Source organism: Anomaloglossus baeobatrachus, chromosome 10 (assembly GCF_048569485.1).
Source record: "Anomaloglossus baeobatrachus isolate aAnoBae1 chromosome 10, aAnoBae1.hap1, whole genome shotgun sequence".
NCBI lineage: Eukaryota > Metazoa > Chordata > Amphibia > Anura > Aromobatidae > Anomaloglossus > Anomaloglossus baeobatrachus.
In genome coordinates this window covers 13,880,767-13,897,803 of record NC_134362.1, presented here as the reverse complement: position 1 = coordinate 13,897,803, position 17,037 = coordinate 13,880,767, and the positions used below count along the sequence as shown (strand labels likewise).

At 43.9% G+C, this 17,037-nt stretch overlaps 1 protein-coding gene across 5 annotated transcripts in view; it reads right to left on the bottom strand.

The window, feature by feature from the left end:
* The window catches only part of PHF21A (PHD finger protein 21A), a 193,377-nt gene extending 177,354 nt beyond the window's left edge, over window positions 1-16,023 (bottom strand). For all 5 annotated transcript variants that reach the window (XM_075326484.1, XM_075326479.1, XM_075326482.1 and 2 more), the window contains exon 1: window positions 15,642-16,023. The gene's annotated coding sequence lies outside the window, so the exon portion shown is untranslated. The remainder of the gene's footprint in view (window positions 1-15,641) is intronic.
* Between the last annotated feature and the right edge of the window lie 1,014 nt (window positions 16,024-17,037).

Genomic DNA, 17,037 nt, shown 5'->3' with positions numbered 1-17,037 from the left:
CAGGAGTCCGTAACTTGCTGCACGCCAGCTGTTGTGAAAGTATTGTACAACTCCCAACACTCCCTCCCAAGCTGGGGATGTAGTGTAGCAACAATGTGAGAGCTGAAGGTTGAGAACACCTAGGGATGGGATGCAAATTTAATAGGCCACCCAAACATCCCCCCTCCCACCAAAACACTAAAAATATTATACATGTAAATAGTGTAACCAAGCAATCAATTTCCTCCATTTAGGCTCTACAGTGATAGAGTACTTCTTGATATACTTTCTGACCGCACAACACACCCAAAGCAGATTATAAAAAAAAAAAAAAAAACAACACACACACCAAAAATCAGACCAGGAACGCAACATTCGCCTTTAAGAAAGTGAATGATCTGACACTATGCTTTAGATGTGCTGCAATGAAACCATCCTGAATATTATCTACAACTAACCAACTTCTGATTAAATAAACAGACTCGAGTTAATTGAAATTACATAAGACCTTACAGAACACCGCTTAATGGAGACACACTCCACAATTATCATACTTTGCATTCCACATGACCCCTAAAAGCGAATATTAGTGCTAATAATATGCAGTTATCTACTGGAAGAGCAACGTACAATATTCATGGTGGGCAATATCCCTGTGGTATTAATCTCACGTTGATTAGTTACTGAACACCTTGACGATCAAATAATTTAAGCAGCAAAAAACACAAGTTCATATATGCACTAGAGTGTATATGTGCAGAATATCTAGATATGATATACACAATGAAAGCAAGTAAAAAAACTAGAGTCATAAGAACAGTGAACATTACAATATATAAACCCTTTTGTTGTTATGCATTTTTGTACCTATATTCCGGCCATATATCCTAGTTAGATCAGATTAGACAGTAGGGCCATGTGCGCACGCTGCGGATTTCTCTGCAGAAAATGTATGTATAATATTTCTGCAGTTCTTCTCCAGCAAAATCTATGGGGATTAAAAAAAAGCTGTGCGCACACTGCGTTTTTTTTATACCAGCGGATTTACCAGCAGAATTTCCGCTGCGGAATTAATGTGCATGTCACTTCTTTTCTGCAGGTACCTGCAGGTTTTGCCATTATTGGTAAAAAAAACGCAAGGACCAACCTGCAGCAAAACCACTGCAAATCCGCACCAACAGACGTCAAAACCGCATGCGGATTCTTTCACAGGGTCCAGTTTTTCTTTAAGAAAAAGTCATTTTCTAGTGCGCACATAGCCTAATATAGGAAAAAAAATGCATGGGGTACACGGCGCTCAGCATAAACCATTAGTACAAGACTTTTCGCCTGTGTTACGTATTTCCCAAGTCATCAAACTCACGGTTAAGTCCTAACAGTCACCAATACACGGCCACCCTAATGCTAAGGTTTGATGTATATTGGATCATATATATTCTACATTTACATTCTATTTAAGTCGATACCTGATTTTCACAAAGAATAATAAGTAATGATAACAAACTCTCAAAAAGTGAAGCGTTCCCAGTCATCGTAGCAAACTTAAAAGAGTAAAAAAAAAAAAAAATGAGGGGGTCCGTAGCCTCCTACAATCAAAGGAAAAAGCACAAGTGATTAATACACTCATCTGAAAGAAGGGAGGAAAATAGCATTACAGCAAAACAGCCTCGGTCTAGCAAATGTGCTAACATAACAGAACGTCCTGTACAGCCGCCTGGCGTGCCGACATCGCTCTACACATGCTCCAGCATATGTACGACACTACACAGATAAAACATGGATAACACAAAGCCCCTGCAGCCACTCCCAGCCCTGAAACACATTTATTTCCATGCAAGTAAGTAAATAACAAGCTATGTGGCCGGGCCTCTCTGCCACCTGTCCCCCTGAAAGCTCTGGCCGCACCAGATGGACTGTAGTGTTTGCACCACGCTGCTGCCGATACAAAGCTCATAGGCTGAAGTTGTCTGGGAGTTGTACTAGGCCTGAGAAATCAAAGCAAACTCAAAGCAAACGTTCCCGAGCATTTCAACTACAAGTACAGCTCACACGCCTGGCCTAAGAATACCGAGCCACTGACTCATTGCTGGAAAACAGATGATTGCAGAATCTCGGCAGCAGATTACTTCTATCTACACGTTAACATCACTTAATGTTTCCTGTAAAGGGTATCCACATAACAGCAGGTTTCCTGCTTCCACTGCAAACCATGGCTATGTTATTTCACAGACACACAAAAGTGGGAAGGCCGCTATGAAACAAAGCCCGAAAATAAAATAGAGCAGTTATTCGACTCAGCACACGTGTCCTCTACAAGCCCCTGTAAAGTGCACGGGGGTGGAGACAGCATCAAGCACATGCCTTGGTGTGAGAATGGCAGCTGTGATTGCTGAAAAAAAAAATCAACTACAATCCGAGACCAAAGCAGAGACGAAAGGAAAAGGGAGACACGTCAGCAAGACGAGGCTGCGCACAGGTCATCAATGGCTGAATCACGCGCTGGATACAAGTGAATTTGTCAATTCTTAGCATTTTGCAACCTTATAAAAGAACATCAGAGTGAAGAAAAAGAAGGTCCTCGAAGCCACTTCATGTGTGTCAATTACACAAATCAATTATAGCAGGAAGGCCGGCAAGTTGCTAATCAATACTTGATTTGAAAGGGGGGGACGGGAGGGAGCGGGAGAATGTAGGTGCACATTTATTGCCGAATGACCATTTCTGGTGAAAAACTCTTCAGGCGATAACTGAGCTGTGGCATTGTCCCAACTTTAACGTTCCCTTATTGACAAAAAATAATAAAAATACTAAAGCAACCTTTCCCCATTGCACAATATATATATTTGTTTAAAGCAATGGTTTGAAGGTGACTTTACTCCCTAATTGCAGCACTGGTCACTTTTCCGCCAGCCGGTGACTGACGCGCTGGAGCCCCCCAGTTTGGTTGTCTGATCACGGCTTTTCGGGATCCGCTCTTCATTGGTCCTCACAGACCTCTGAGCAGGTGGGAGTGATATATCACACATGATGTGACCTTATGCCACATCACAATGCAAACTCACATGTTGTAGGATAGTGGTGATCATCCGAAGCTGGGGGAGAGCGCTCCATTGATTACAAGCAATTTACCGGGCAGACGCAATAAACGTGCACATTCACATCTACACAAAGCCCCTGATAGCCTGGATCATTCCTTTTACATTAGAAAAAGAAAAGACGGGCACGGAGTCGGAATACACAAGCGTGAATGAGGTTGTATCCACACCGGGATGGACACTGGGCCTCGTATAAAAACTGGCGGCACAGCTCCGCGTAGCCAATCAGGTCTCCTCTTTCAATTTGCCCTGACTGGAAAACGAAACAAGTAATCTCATTGGCTGCTCTTTGTGCGGAGTAAGTTTTGGTGTTTTCTGAATCCGAATCCTGTAGCGCTGCAGTAATGACTGAAAATGTATTAATTACTTTACAAACCCAAAATGTAAAGTACGGGATTTGTACCAAACACCGGGTGTCCGGGTCTTGGACTCGAACACGGACTTTTTAAGAGTCTGTGTCTGAGTTCAGAGTTTAGGTACTGTTGGTATGTTAATAAAGTTTCTTGAAAGACTGCAGTGCAGCCAATCAGCAAGCTTTATTGCTTGGGGAAGATCAAGGTATGCTGCTGTGAATCATAAAAAAAAAGGAAAAAAAAAGAAATCCACACACAAAAGGAAAAAAAAATAGTTTATTGAATAGCTGATATCAACCCCCAAAAGTATTTCCCCGAATGCCACTGTAGCAGGGCAACCGGGAAGAGCACCAGAATTGGCGCATCTAATGGATGCACCGCTTCTGAGGTGGCTGCGGGCTGCTATTTTTAGGCTGGGAAATACCAAATAACCATAGGCCTTCCCGGCCTGAAAATAAAGGCCATCAGCTGCCTGCTTTACCTTGGCTGGTTATCAAAAATAAGGGGGACTCCACAACATATTTAATTTTTTAAAATAATTGTAAAATACGGTTTGGGATCCCATCTAGTTTTGAGAACCAGCCAAGGTAAAGTTGACAGCTGAGGGTTGCAGCTCCCAGCTGTCTGCTTTACCTGCGCTGGTTATCAAAACTAGGCAGGAGGTCACGTTTTGGTTTTGTTTTATTCCCTATCCATATTTGTTTGCAGGACAAATGCCCCCATTTTTCTTCTTTTTGCAGCACCATAGCCCTTTCTACGACCATTTTACAGTATACAAGTTCGGGCCTCCACTTACTTATATTGGGTTCGAGGTCAAGTCCAGGTTCCGAACTGAGTTTTTAACTAAAGTGTAGCCGAACGCGAACATCCATGGGTCCGCTCATCTCTGTTACTATAGTTACACAAAGTGCAACATTTTTTTTCTCTATTCCAGGGACGTTACAGGTCTCAATGAAGCCCAAAAACAGTTTTGAGCACAATATCCTGGGCTGGCATATAAATTCACCAAAGCCAACTAAATGCAGATAACTGGACAGTTGAATATAAATCAGCAATATTACTTGGCACTGTGAATGCTGCAATATCTCAGCTAATGCACAAATATTTACAGGTGCAAAACTCAACTGGAGACCGATGGTCAGCAATGAACTCAATGGGTATATAAATGTACACGCAAGGGGAGAGATTTGTCAATCAACAAGCGATGCTGGCTGGAGTCCGGTCCAAACCTGCAGTCTCTGACTGTTTCTTCACACTGGGATTTCTCTGAAACGCCACAGCAAAAATGTATCAAAGAGAGGACACAAAACAAAATAAAAGGAGCAGATTGTAGACAAAGTCCTGCACGTGAACTTAGCAGCACAGAGGTCCTGATCATAGGGCTGCTCTGAGTGCCCAAATACAAGACCCATGGGAGACTGTGCATCCACTCCGTTAGAGGCCTGTTTCATTTTCCACTCAGCAACCACTGCTTGCGTCATTTCTGAATGATTGCACATTAGAAGAAGGTGCAGATGGTCCACACAAGCCTTCACTGCACACCTGACCAAAGGTCTATAGAAAAAAATCTGGTCTTGGTTTAACTTAAAGGGAACCAATCACCAAGATTTTCGTATATAAGCTAAAGCCAGTGCTATACTGGCACTATCGGGCTGATTCTATACAGACCTGTAGTGGTCAGCTCGGATGTTTAGGTTTTGAAATCCAAAAAAGTAAACTTTATAAAATGAGCTGCTTGTTGAGTGACAGTTGCACTGGAGCAGATAATATATTCATAGTTATCCCCTCCCCCTATTTGTATAATGCTTATGCTAATTCCAACGATTCCCTTTGTCTAGCAGGACCTGTGGTGAGGTCATACCCATGTGACCAGAAGGGGCGGGGTCTCAGCCAACAAAGCTGGATACCAGGTCACATGGGTATGACCTCACACAGGTCCTTCCACAGACAAAGTGAATAGTTTGTATAATACTTTTGCTAATTCAAACAGAGGGAGGGGATAACTAGGAATATATGATCTGCTCCAGTGCAATTGTCACTGAACAAGCTGCTCATTTTATAAAGTTTACTTTTTTGGATTTCAAAACCTAAAACATACGAAAATCCTGGTGATTGGTTCCCTTGAAATCACTCATAGTTCACAGTAGATGTGGTGCTCAGCTGAGGGCCACAGACATACAGACAGACGTCCAAAGCTGGGGCCACACACAGACATCCAATGCTGGGACCATAGACATTGTAGTGCCTTACTTGCAATACCTGGAATACAGATCCAGGCGTTTCTTAAAATGTAAGGATACTTTGCCACAGGATAAATACACAACAAACTACAAACTTACAAAAATTCAGTGCTAGAAATGAAAAAAAATTACACAACATTGCATTCACACTGAAATTAGCAGCATATCAATTTTGCAGTGAATACAAAGACAGATTTTTCCTTTTGCAATGCAAAAAGCAAAAACGCAGATCTGCACCTTGTCCTCAATGAATTCTGCATAAAACCGAAACAGCTACACCACAGAGGTATGCAAGTAACTTCAGCCCGAGGCCGCATTCAGACATCAGATTTTCACAGATAGATTATATTGAGTATGTGTTCTATTTAAGGGTATGTGCGCACGTTGCTTTTTACCTGCTTTTTACCTGCTTTTTTGCTGCTTTTTCTTCTGCGCTGTTTAATGCCAAAATGGATGTGTTCTTCTATTCAAGCAAAGTCTATGGGAATTTGGGTTTCTTGTTCACACTATGTTGTTCAAAATGCTGCCTTTTTGTGGCAGAACTTTGGTCAAAAACTCAGCTTTTCAAAGAAGCAACATGTCAATTGTTTTTGCCATTTGGGTTTTGCACTGCAAAGCTGAGTTTTTGACCGAAGTTCTGCCACAAAAAGGCAGCATTTTGAACAACATAGTGTGAACAAGAAACCCAAATTCCCATAGACTTTGCTTGAATAGAAGAACACATCCATTTTGGCATTAAACAGCGCAGAAGAAAAAGCAGCAAAAAAGCAGGTAAAAAGCAGGTAAAAAGCAACGTGCGCACATAATAATAATAATAATAATTTTATTCATTTATATAGCGCTATTAATTCCATAGCACTTTACATACATTGGCAACACTGTCCCCATTGGGGCTCACAATCTAGAGTCCCTATCTGTATGTCTTTGGAGTGTGGGAGGAAACCGGAGTACCCGGAGGAAACCCACGCAAACACGGGGAGAACATACAAACTCCTTGCAGATAGTGTCCTTGGTGGGATTTGAACCCAGGACCCCAGCGCTGCAAGACTGCAGTGCTAACCACTGAGCCACCGTGCCGCCCATATACCCACATACCCTAACTGTTCACATGTCAGCGGTTTGGGGGTTTATTTTGCAGAACGTGTACCCGCAAAAAAATTATGTTGACATATCAGTTAGTGATCCATATCACAAATCAAAATTTCCAATACAGGTCTATGGGCCTGTGAAAATTGGGGACAACAGACGGATGGCACCACTGTACAGTCCATGTATGCTCTGTGATTAAAACTTATAGGATAAGTTTTGCCATTAAGTTATTTTTCCTTAAAGGGGTTGTCCGTTACTTTGACATTGATGTCCTATGCTTAGGATAGGTCATCAATGTCTGATTGGCTGGCGTCTGACACGCCGCACCCCCGCCGATCAGTCAATTTTGGTCCCGGCAGCAGGTGGCCGGGGAAATGCTCAGTTCCGGCGCTGCTCCGTCTTCTGATAGCAGCCATTGCAGGGTATTGCACATCCGCCTCCCATTCTAATCAATAGGAGGCGGATGTGCAGTACCCGGCTGTGGCCGCTATCAGAAGACGGAGCAGCTCCGGAACGGAGTATTTCCGCCCGCCTGCTGCCACGGCCGGGACGGAGAACAGCTGATCGGTGGGGGTGCGGCGTGTCAGACCCCAGCTGATCAGACATTGATGACCTATCAAAGTAGTGGACAACCCCTTTAAGTAAAAAATCACTGAACTTAAGGTCTAACTCACATGATCGTAAAGCCACATTTTCTCATCCATATTGGGTTTCCAAAGCCCATCATCCTAAACATGGTGACATTGGGGAATGTAAATTTTACCGTACAATCCACGCAAGCCAGTCAGCAACCAGAGACAAGAAAGCAACAAGCGGTGTTCAAAACTGATACTCGCTGATCATTTCACACCTATCAGTTACCAGGACGAGCATTGAGAAACGCACTTCTGGAAATAGAAGGTACGGCTGCAGTGGCTTTCTTTTTTCTTTTCAAGGCGGCATGCTCTGGCATTATATATGTGCTTAACATTTAAAAGAGGAAAACAAACAACATAAAAAGCTGCAAGAAAAAAAAACACCACACCACTATCAAAAAATGCACAGATTTTACATGTATTTACTAACGCTATAGAGGGTATAGGGAAGACCTAAAATAAAAAAGATGTGCAAATTGCTATTAAAAGGCGTCTACCATCAGGATATTGCCCGAGCCATACAAATATATTCACTCTGCCTATTTGTAAATTGCTGCACCAACAACCTGGCGTCAGAATATCCTCCACATGAGACGTTTTACAACACTTTCTGCTAATTTCCACCAACGTCTATGGAGTGCATCTTCTCAACAGGTCCGTGTTCTGCAAAATACCAGTTAGGAACTTTTCATTGCCACAAAACTACACAGATCAATGTATAAGGATTGAACTCAAATATTATTTTAGACAATCATAGCCCAAGCAAAGAAATCTGGTCTTACAGCGGTGCCATGCACAGCATCCATAATACACAGCACTACAGACTACAGATACCACTGTACCAGGCCCGGATCTACCGTACCACGCCATGGGCCTTAAGGGACCACTGATTCCATCATTACGTAAACTCCCACAGTTTACAGCTACGCAGCTATTACTATGCAAAATTACATTAAATCCAAAAATAATAATGTCTGATCCGCACAATCTGTGTGTTTTAAAACACCTATACCAATTAATAGGATTGCATATACGACTAACAAAGTTTTTGTAAATGCTCACAACATATTTGGAAAATGTAATTAATTTTTCAGATTTTTTTGCCACGGTAGTTTAAAAGGTTGTGGCGCAGTCACCAGCTTGTGTGTGAGCCCATCATATGTTCACAATGTATGTGTTACATGCAGATTTTTATGTGTATTTCACATACATTGTACACTTTGCATGGCTAAAAGCCATTCACAATGAATAGCCAAAGACAAAATTAACCTGCAGAGTATTTTAAAACTCCACACACGTATGTCAATTTCTGCTGAGATTTTAATGATCATGTACATGAGACTTGCCGCTGTATTTTCTGCACGCAACTTGCTACTTGTGCACATACGCCAAAAAAAAAACAAAACAGTGGGCATGACCTTTACAGAAATCCCATACACTTTGCAGGAACTGTAGTACGCTGCAATTTTTACACAGCAGGGGAAAAAAAAAACAACAAAAAAAACACACTAGATACTCAGAGTGAACTTAACCAAAAGGTGCACAACTTTACATGGCCTCTGTGCGGCACTTATAAACTTACTAAAGACACAACTGCAAGTCTGACGTACATCGCAGTAATGTAGTGTGGGGATTTTCCAGCTGTATGAACCTTAGCGCGGTTTATCTACTTTCCTACAATATTTAGGACGCTAAAAGACGGGATGACCAGAGGTTTACAAATTGGTTCTGCATCACAAAATTAATTACAGCACAGCAAGTGGTGGATGTCATGATAATAATATAACATCAAACAGCAAATATAACAGTAAAATAAGAAAACATCAGTAAGTAATGCAAGGTGGGTGTATTGCTACTGTATCCTTAATTAGCGGTTTACAAGGGTGCAAATACATTTTTATGCCATTTCAATGTTTGAAAACTGCAACAACAAAAATAAACAATTGGAAATAAACCTTATCAAGTAGACGTAACTAAGCACAGACATGGAGCAGCAACCACGCAGCTTTGTCATGAACTTTGATAGAGATATATATATATATATATATATATATATATATATATATACATACACCGTATATTTTGTTTTATAAGACGCACCGGATTAAAAGACGCACCCCAAATTTAGAGATGAAAAAAGGTAAAAAAAAATAAAAATGGGGTCTGTCTTATGCTCCGGTGCTGTTTTACTGGAGGGGGACAGCAGTGGTGGTGAAGCGGGGTCACAGGAGGCAGAGGTTGTGCTGGCAGCCGCGGCGGGTCAGCGGCGCCGGGTCAGTGGCATCAGCGGCGGCAGGTCAATGGCGGCAGCAGCGGCTCCGGTTCAGTAGTGGCAGCAGCGGCTCCTGGTCAGTAGTGGCAGCAGCAGCTCCGGGTCAGTAGTGGAGCAGGCCGGTGCGGTGAGTGTTCCAGTCTGTCCGCGGTTCCGGTTCAAATGATGGCGCCTGGAGCGGCGCATGCGTAGACTCTCATCCAAGGGCTCCATCTGCGCCCGCGCTGACTCCCGGAACGGCGCAGGCATAGATGGAGCTCTCATCCAAGAGCTCCATCTGCACACGCACTGACTCTCGGCGCCATCATTTGAAACTGGGACCGCGGACACACTGGGACACCTGCCGCACAGCCACTGCAGTCCGCACAGCCACCCACCCGCACGCACAGAGTGGCAGCCAGGAGGCCGCCCGCCCACCTGCACAGAGAGGCAGTCGGCACCGACAGGCACCCGGCCGCCCGCACGCAACCACAGGCACCCGGCCGCCTGCACGCAGCCACAGGCACCCGGCCGCTGCACGCAGCCACAGGCACCCGGCCGCCCGCACGCAGCCACAGGCACCTGGCCGCCCGCACGCTGCCACAGTCACCTGGCCGCCCGCACGCTGCCACAGTCACCTGGCCGCCCACACACACCCGGTCCCCACACAGACAGCTTCCCCCCCAGTAAGCTATATTCGGATTGTAAGACGCACCCCTCATTATCCTCCCAAATTTTTGGGAGGAAAAGTGCGTCTTATAATCTGAAAAATATGGTAATTACACACACAATTTTTTTGCACTAAATAAACAATGGGCTGCAACTCCGCGCTATGAGGCACATGCCCCTGAAGTGCAGAGGTGTAGGGAGCCCATGTACCTCCAATTTAAACAAATGGATTTTTCAGGACCAATGCAGACAATATTTTTCTTTAACTCAAACAAGAGTTGCCCGGCCTCAGGTTCACATTACCTGTTTCAAGAGGGACAAAAAGAAAGTTTGTCACATGTACAGAATTACTCCAGAGGTTTAACTGCAGGATGAAAGTTATTTACTGGGAGTTGCTGAACCCCTAATCCTATTGACACACATGGAGGGGTAAAAACTTACCAAAAGACAAAAAAGAAGAAAAAAAAAAAAAACAATAGCTGACTGGACTAAAAAAAAAAGCTGAAGTGATGGATCTGCCTACAGATTGTCAGCAGATCCTGCCGTAAACAATGAGATCTCCTGATCAAACATTGCACACTTTAACAGCCCATGCACACTGAAGTTTGCTTTTGGCCAGGGTCACACAAGTGTATGAAGCTGAGAAGTGCAATCTGAGAAAGAAAAAAAAAAGAAGAAAAAATTGTATTTGGCCCAATATTATTCAGTAATGCAGATCAGATCTGCAAGTTTTTCCTCAGGTCTAATTGGACTGAAAAAATAAATGTGATCGGCAGCGAGTCCCAGATGACAAGTCTATGGTGCGCGTGAAGCATCGGACTGCACTGGGATGACTTCCAGTCTGATATACGGAGAGACAATGGAGGAGATGGAGAAATGAATCTCACCATCTTCCTACCTGTGCGCGGATATCACATGTGAGGGAATCAGATCCCAATGGGTGACACAAGGTCACACTCACAGAAGTGATTGAGAAAAGTGTCATTAGCCTCTCACATCGGATGCTATACGCTCGTGTGACCCCAGCCTTAGCCTCAGTCTATACAGTACAGTTGGTGGCACATCATGAAGTTTAAAGTATCAAACTGCAGAATGTGACCGTGCGGCCAGTGTATATGTCAGCGCCTCATGGTCCATGAACAGTCAATGTGAGGACCGGCCGCAGGTCTCCAGACCCAATCTCCACAGCCTCATCGGTGCATGGGAAGCAGTTACCTTCTCATGAGACCCGTGACCGGTCCATAACACAACTAAAGCCAAAAATCTAAACAGGATAGACTTTTGGTCACAGATCATACATGACATAAACCGGTCATAACAAAGACAGCAAAGTTAGTGATGAGCCAGGGATTGCTTGGTTTGTTTTTTACTATTATAATTTCAGAAGTTTCTCTGTAGGCTCCACTTAGGTCAGTTTTCGATATGTTTTTGTATAAAATGGGATAGATAAAAAAAAATGAGCTAAGAGGAGGAAATGCATTAAAAAAAGAAAATAACCAATACTCACAGGTAACTCCCTCACGGATCCTGATTACTTTGTTCCTGCGATCGTGTGCTGAATATCCACCTGACCGCTGCAGCCAATCACTGCACTGACTTCAGTACAGTCAACTATTAAAGGGGTTTGTCCACTAGAATATTGTCTTTACAAATGGGCCCATCGTGGTCTTAAAAGCAGTAACAGAAACCCCACAGACAACTCTTTAATGGCCGACGATTGGCAAAGGCCGAGGACCCCCAGACGGTGTTTTTTTTATTAATTTAATGTACTTTCTACTCTTTACCTTTGCTTTTTATACCACATACAATCCTGTTAAGGGTGGTCAACAAGTACTTGCACCATGACAGGTGCGGCCAACGTGGCGTCCGTCGCTCCTATTAAGCATACGCTGCATGGGAAAGTGAGACGCAGACACGAAGGGTGACTGCCTGAAGCTGCGCCGTTCCCCTTAGTAGTCATAAAGCGCCATAACCAAGGCACAGTTATCGCTAGACTGCTGCATCACATGACTGTCAGTGGGCGGAGTGCAAACTAGCCCGTTTCCTAAGGCAACTGCATGGATAGTGGACTAATGATGGATCGCCATGGCAACAGGAGGCCTCTGATCACCGCCATCTTTGTGCTCCTATGAAGCCTATTAGCATTGCAGTATATGGTATTAATATTTATATATATAGCTAAAAATATAGTTTATTTAAAAAAATAAAGTTTAAATTACTCTTCTACCCTAAGAAAAAAAAAGCGCATATGGTATCGGGACGTCTACAAAAGTACGATCTCAAGATTTAACTCTTATGTTTAAAGAAAAAAAAAAAAACACCCCATCCCCCAAAAATATGCAACAAAAGGGGATCAATCCCTCGTATTTACCCTAGGATAGTATAATGGTAAAAACGACCGCTCGCTATAGAAGAAAATGAGTGCTTGCGCCGCTCCGACACCGGAGGGAAAAAAAAAGTTACTTATCTCAGAAAATTGTGCTGCACCCCAAAAAAATAATCGAAAATAGCGGTTAGTTTTTTTTCCCATTAAGGCTACTTTCACACATCCGGTTTTTGCTCTGCGGCACAATACGGCACTCTGCAGAAAAACCGCAACCGTTTTTTTTGCCGCCGGTTGCGGTTTTTTTTTGCATAGACTTACATTAGTGCCGTATTGTGCCGCATGGGCTTGCGTTCGGTCCGGTTTTTGCCGCATGCGGCAGATTTAGCCGATGCCGCGGCCGGATTGAACGTTGCCTGCAACGTTTTTTGCTCCGGCAAAAAAAACCGCATCCGCCCGCTGCGGCGCATTTTCAATGCATGCCTATGGACGCGGCGCGATGCAGAAAAAAACGCATCCGGCCGCCGCATGCGGTTTCTTCCACTGCGCATGCTCAGTAGCATGCCGCAACCGGAAAAAAACGGACCGGCCGCATGTAAAAACTTATGCAAAGGATGCGGTGTTTTCGCCGCATCCGTTGCATAGGTTTTACAGCCGGATTGAGCCGCACTGCTCAAACTGGATGTGTGAAAGTAGCCTAAGTGCTTTAAAGTGAATGGTTTTGATCAAATCGACGACTCGTTTGGAAAAAAAATACAATAAATAATAATAATAATGATAAATAAATAAAGTGGTGGATGGGATATATGTTTTTCCATTCTTGTTTTGTTAAGTACTTTAAAGTGAATGGTGCCGCACAAAGCAAAGACTTGTCCCACAAAAAAATACAATAAATAAGAATAATAATTAATAATAATAATAAAGAATAATATAACACAAAATTGTGATGTGGACGGAAAATATATATATATTTTTCTATTTTGTTTTTTAGTACTTTAACGTGAATAGTGTCGCTCAAAGTGACGACTCGTACCACAAAAAAAAAATACAATAATAATAATAAATAATAATAATAATAGCGAAGAACCTTGGTTTACGAGAACAATCCGTTCTGGGAGTGTGCTTGTAAACCAAGTTACTCGTCTAGCAAAGCAAAATTTCCCATAGGAAATAATGGAAGGTCAGACAATTTGTTCCACAGCTTGTGCAATGTCCCCTATTGTGCCATTCCACACCACACAAACACGCATAAACACACACACACACATATTATGCTCACCTTACCCTCCGTTCCCTCGCCGGCCTCCTGGTTCTTGTAGTCCATAGGTATGTGTATCCGGTAACCATCGCGACGATGCAGGAGCTTCCGCTGTCAGCGTCAACGTCATACGCAGGAGCTGCTTGCCTCTGATTGGCCAGCGCACTGACGTCAAAGGCATGAGCCGGTTGCCTCTGATTGGTCAGCGCGCTGCCTTTGAGAAGCGCTCACAGCGGAAGTTCCTCCATTGTCTTGATGGTTACCCGATACACATCCTGTACCTGCGGACTACAAGAACCAGGAGGCCGATGAGGGAACGGAAGGTAAGGTGAGCATAATATGTGTGTGTGCATGTGTGTTTGTGCGGACTGCAAGAGCGGGTCAGAGCGCGGTGAAAGTACGGAACCGGAAGTGTGTGCGGTACTTGCTTGTACAGCAAAGATTGCTTGTAAACGGAGTTACAAATCTACAGCAAGCTTTGCTCGTATAGCGAAATACTCGCACACCAAGTTACTCGTAAACCGAGGTTTCACTGCATTATTAAATCACAAAGTCGCATTGTGGACGGGATATTATATATATATTTTTTTCTATTTTTTCCGTTTTTTTGTACTTTACAGTGAATGCTGTCGCTCACACCGATGACTCGTCCCACAAAAAAAATACAATATTATTATTAATAATGATAATAAAAAATAATAAATAGTAATATTAAATCACAAAGCAGCGATGTGCACAGGATATATATATATTTTTCTATTTTTTCCGGGTTTTTAATACTTTAAATTGAATGGTGTCACTCACACCGATGACTTGTCCCACAAAAAAAAAAATAATAATAATAAATAAATAGTATTATAATCACAAAGCCGCAATGTGTACAGGATAGATATATTTTTCTATTTTTTCGGGGTTTTTGTACTTTACAGTGAATGCTGTCCCTCACACTGATGACTCGTCCCACAAAAAAATACAATATTATTATTAATAATAATAATTAATAATAATAAATAGTATTATATCACAAAGCCGCAATGTGCACAGGATATATATATTTTTCTATTTTTTCGGGGTTTTTGTACTTTACAGTGAATGCTGTCCCTCACACTGATGACTCGTCCCACAAAAAAATACAATATTATTATTAATAATAATAATTAATAATAATAATAAATAGTATTATATCACAAAGCCGCAATGTGCGCAGGATATATATATTTTTCTATTTTTTCGGGTTTTTGTACTTTACAGTGAATGCTGTCCCTCACACTGATGACTCGTCCCACAAAAAAATACAATATTATTATTAATAATAATAATTAATAATAATAATAAATAGTATTATATCACAAAGCCGCAATGTGCGCAGGATATTAATATTTTTCTATTTTTTCGGGGTTTTTGTACTTTACAGTGAATGCTGTCCCTCACACCGATGACTCGTCCCACAAAAAAAAAAATAAAAAAAAAATACAATAAATAATTAAAAAAATAATAGTACAAAACCCCCGCAGAGAAAGCGTCGGTGTGCGGGACCCTGAGCTGTGTAAAGTTGTGGCGAGGACGCGGCGGGGACGGCGCGGGGGACGGAGCAGGTCACGGGCAGAAGTTCCGCTCAATCCGCGGCTCCCACTCGCGAAGTGTCGCGCCGCTCACAAGTTGTGCCCACCACCGGCCGCTCGCGCTCCCCTCCCCCACCCGGGCCTGAGCCCCCACTCGCGGCCACGCCGCCCCCTCACCGGCCCACACCTGCTGCAGGAGGACCCCGCTCCGGGGTGGGGGCCGCTCCCCTCTCCTCCTCCTCTTCTCGTTTCTTTCTTCTCCTCTTCTTTCATGGGAGAGAAGCCCGGGCTGTCACCGCCACATCTTTCCTCACAGCGCCCCCCCGGCCCACCACAGGCTGGGGGCAAATACGACCCCCCAGTATAGGGAGAGGGGGGGAAGTCAGTGAGGGGAAGAGTACAAGCCGGAAGAAGAGGGACCGGAACAAAGCCGGGGGCCGGGGGAGATAAGTGCCCCCCGTCAGGGCAAATAAATAAATAAAGAGAAAGTGATGGCCAAAGAAGAAGAAGAACTCTCTCCCTCCCCGAACCGCAGTGCACCCGGAGCCGGATCCCTCCGCCGCACTCTCCTCTCCACTACCATGCGCGTCCCCGCGGGGTCCTATCAGCGAGGCAGGGAGGGGTGACGGCGGCGCGCGCTGTGACGTAGAAGGAAAAAAAAAAAAGCGGCCGGCGAAGCGGAGGGAGAGAGAAGAGAGGGGGGGAGTGATTGGAAGAAGATCACCTCCCCAGCCCTCCAATACAGTCAATAAGTTCACCGGAATGTTCCCCGGTAAGGAAAACCCCCTAATCGGTGAGGAAAGGCACAGTGTCAGAGTGACGGGGAGACAGCGAGGAGCGAATACAACAGCGGACTATTTGACGTTTGTCGGTGCGGCGAATTTATTTCACTTTGCCTAAGGAACGGGTTGTGATGCGGCTCCCATTGCCTAGGGAGAAAAACCCGGATGTAAAGTGAGGGAAAAAGTAAAGTCAAGAGAAGTGAGAGGAGGAAGAAGAGAGAGAAGGATGGAGAGAAGGATAGGAAAGAGAGGGGATAATGGAGAGAAGGATGGAGAGGAGAAAGATGGAGAGGGGATAATGGAGAGAAGGATGGAGAGGAGAAAGATGGAGAGGGGAGGAAGATGGAGACTAGGAAAGCGAGGGGATAATAGAGAGAAGGAGGATAGGAAGGAGAGGGGATAATGGAGAGAAGGATGGAGAGGAGGAAGATGGAGAGGGGATAATGGAGAGAAAGATGGAGAGGAGAAAGATGGAGAGGGGAGGAAGATGGAGACTAGGAAAGCGAGGGGATAATAGAGAGAAGGAGGATAGGAAGGAGAGGGGATAATGGAGAGAAGGATGGAGAGGAGGAAGATGGAGAGGGGATAATGGAGAGAAGGATGGAGAGGAGAAAGATGGAGAGGGGAGGAAGATGGAGACTAGGAAAGCGAGGGGATAATAGAGAGAAGGAGGATAGGAAGGAGAGGGGATAATGGAGAGAAGGATGGAGAGGAGAAAGATGGAGAGGGGATAATGGAGAGAAGGATGGAGAGGAGAAAGATGGAGAGGGGAGGAAGATGGAGACTAGGAAAGCGAGGGGA